This window comes from Triticum dicoccoides, chromosome 4A (assembly GCF_002162155.2).
Source record: "Triticum dicoccoides isolate Atlit2015 ecotype Zavitan chromosome 4A, WEW_v2.0, whole genome shotgun sequence".
In the NCBI taxonomy this organism is placed as follows: Eukaryota; Viridiplantae; Streptophyta; class Magnoliopsida; order Poales; family Poaceae; genus Triticum; species Triticum dicoccoides.
In genome coordinates, this window is record NC_041386.1 from 370771272 (window position 1) to 370774901 (window position 3630).

Genomic DNA, 3630 nt, shown 5'->3' on the forward strand with positions numbered 1-3630 from the left:
AATGACGTCTGAGCCGGAAAGATAATTTAGAAGGGTCGATTGATGATTGTGTGCATTCGCACACATGTTGAATCAATAGGATTAAAATGACGGTGTCTAAGGATACTAACGAATATTGCCAGACATATGGAAAGCATCCATAATGCAAGCAGACAAGTATTGCAGAGCAATAAGCTACTGAGGAATTTTGGAGGATCGAATAGTATTTCAAAGACCATTGTGAAACACATGAACAACTGGGGATGAGTGGATAGTCGATAAGGGCGAGAAATTATCCGTAGGGGTATTCAGGTGGAAAGGAACTGCAAGGCAGTAGGCACAAAGTATTCTCGGATCAATACAGAGAATTTCAGGGTATCTTCCAATGACAAGATCAACTGGGAACAAAAGTAAGAACGACAGATGTATGTATTTATCCATAGGGATATTTTGGTGGTAGGGAATTGCAAAAGCAACGGACACAAATTCTCGGGTTACAGCGGAAAGTATCTTCAGGGTCTTCACGTGCAGCAGACGATCATCAGTAATAAGGGGCTCTCCGGGTGAAAGTGATAACGAGATCCTAATGTTAGATTTAGCAAAATTCATTTAACCCGAATAGAAGAGAGATCAGAGTCCCAGAGTAAAGGTCGAGGAGTAAAAGATCCTAGTACCACCCAATGGCGACGTGTGCCCGTAAGACACACAGCCATGTTAGTAATAGTTTTGCAATGTCTAGACTCAACTTCGGCCAAGGAGTTGGGAAGGGGGATTCCTACAGGCAGTCGGCTCTGATACCAACTTGTGACGCCCCCGATTCAATCGTACACTAATCATGCATGCAAATGTGTACGATCAAGATCAGGGACTCACGGGAAGATATCACAACACAACTCTACAATTAAAATAAGTCATACAAGCATCATAATACAAGCCAGGGGCCTCGAGGGCTCGAATACAAGTGCTCGATCATAGACGAGTCAGCGGAAGCAACAATATCTGAGTACAGACATAAGTTAAACAAGTTGCCATAAGATGGCTAGCACAAACTGGGATACAGATCGAAAGAGGCGCAGGCCTCCTGCCTGGGATCCTCCTAACTACTCCAGGTCGTCGTCAGCGGGCAGCACGTAGTAGTAGGCACCTCCGGTGTAGTAGGGGTCGTCGTCGACGGTGGCGTCTGGCTCCTGGACTCCAGCATCTGGTTGCGACAACCAGAACGAAAGGAAAGGGGAAAAAGGGGAAGAAAGCAACCGTGAGTACTCATCCAAAGTACTCGCAAGCAAGGAACTACACTACATATGCATGGGTATATGTGTAAGGAGGCCATATCGGTGGACTGAACTGCAGAATGCCAGAATAAGAGGGGGATAGCTAATCCTGTCGAAGACTACGCTTCTGGCAGCCTCCGTCTTGCAGCATGTAGAAGAGAGCAGATTGAAGTCCTCCAAGTAGCATCTCCAAGTAGCATCTCCAGTAGCATCGCATAGCATAATCCTACCCGGCGATCCCCTCCTCGTAACCCTGAGAGAGAGCGACCACCGGTTGTATCTGGCACTTGGAAGGGTGTGTTTTATTAAGTATCCGGTTCTAGTTGTCATAAGGTCAAGGTACAACTCCAAGTCGTCCTGTTACCGAAGATCACGGCTATTCGAATAGATTAACTTCCCTGCAGGGGTGCACCACATAACCCAACACGCTTGATCCCATTTGGCCGGACACACTTTCCTGGGTCATGCCCGGCCGCGAAAGATCAACACGTCGTAGCCCCACCTAGGCAAAACAGAGAGGCCAGCACGCCGGTCTAAACCTAAGCGCGCAGGGGTCTGGGCCCATCGCCCTGAGCACACCTGCACGTTGCGTGGGCGGCCGAAAGCAGACCTAGCCTAGTGGCGTTCCAGTCCAATTCGGCGCGCGCCGCTCCGTCGCTGACGTCTGAAGTGCTTCGGCTGATACAACGACGTCGGGATACCCATAACTACTCCCACGTAGATGGTTAGTGCGTATAGGCTCGTAGCCAGACTCAGATCAAATACCAAGATCTCATTAAGCGTGTTAAGTATCCGCGAACGCCGAACAGGGCCAGGCCCACCTGTCTCCTAGGTGGTCTCAACCTACCCTGTCGCTCCGCCACAAAGTAACAGTCGAGGGCCGTCGGGAACCCAGGCCCACCTCTACCGGGATGGAGCCACCTGCCCCTTCAGCCCCCAACTCCGAACAGTATCACAGGTAATGTAACAGTGTAAAGTATATAATATATGCCCGTGATCACCTCCTGAAGTGATCACAGCCCAGTAGTATAGCATGGCAGACGGACAAGAGTGTAGGGTCACTGATGGAACACTAGCATCCTATACTAAGCATTTAGGATTGCGGGTAAGGTATCAATGACTGTAGCAGCAATGACAGGCTATGCATCAGAATAGGATTAATGGAAAGCAGTAACATGCTACACTACTCTAATGCAAGCAGTATAAAGAAGAGTAGGCGATATCTGGTGATCAAAGGGGGGGGCTTGCCTGGTTGCTCTGGCAAGAGAGAGGGGTCGTCAACTCCGTAGCCGAACTGGTCAGCAGCAGCGTCGGTCTCGTAGTCTACCGGAAAGGAGTAACGGAGGGGGAACACAATAAATAACAGAGCAATCAAATGTAACACAAAGCAAGACGCGGCAATACGTTGTGCTAGGGGTGTCCTAACGTAGGGATAGGCGATACCGGTGAAGGGGGAAACATCCGGGAAAGTATCCCCAGTGTTTCGCGTTTTCGGGCAGAGGAGCCGGAGGGGGAAAGTTGCGAGTTCGATAGGTTAGGGGGGTGTGGCGGACGAACGGACCGCGTATCCGGATTCGTCTCGTCGTTCTGAGCAACTTTCATGTTGAAAATATTTTAATCCGAGTTACGGATTAAAAGATATGATTTTTTTAAAGATTTTATTAATTTCTGGAATTTAATTAATTATTTAATTAATTCGAAAAAAATGTATTTATGACGTCAGCATGATGTCATGCTGACGTCAGCAGTCAACAGGGGTTGACTGAGTCAACCCTGACATGTGGGTCCAGGAGGGACCCACCTGTCATCCTCTAATTAGGTTAATTAGGGTTTAGGTTAATCTAATTACAGTTTAATTAACTTAACTAGTTAATTAAATTAATTAAACCGGATTAATTAACTTAATTAATCCATTAGTTAATTAATTAATTAATAATTAATTTTATTAATCATTTTTATTTTTATTTAATAATTTTATTTTAATTCTCTCCTTTTTTTAAAAAAAATGTTCTGTGGGGTGGGGTCCCCATGTCAGTGGCCCTGGGGGGCCTTAACGGGTGCGGGCGCATGGGCGCGCGGGTGCAGGGGGCTACAGGGCGCCCGTTAGCGGGTCGAGCCCCTGACCCAGGGGAGTCGCCGGCCGCGGCGGCCGGAGTGGCCGGAGCCGGGGCGTCGACGGAGAGAGGTTGGCCGCGGCGCGGGCCAGCAGCGCGGTTGGGGGCGGCGGAGCCGCGGCAGCATGACAGGAGGAGGGTCGGGGCTTGCCGAGGCCGTGTGTGGCGGCCGGAGACGACGCACAGGGCGGAGCGGGGAGAACAGGGGCGCCATGGAGCCGGGCGCAGTGACCAACAACGACGGTGGCCGGGGCGCAGGCGCGTGC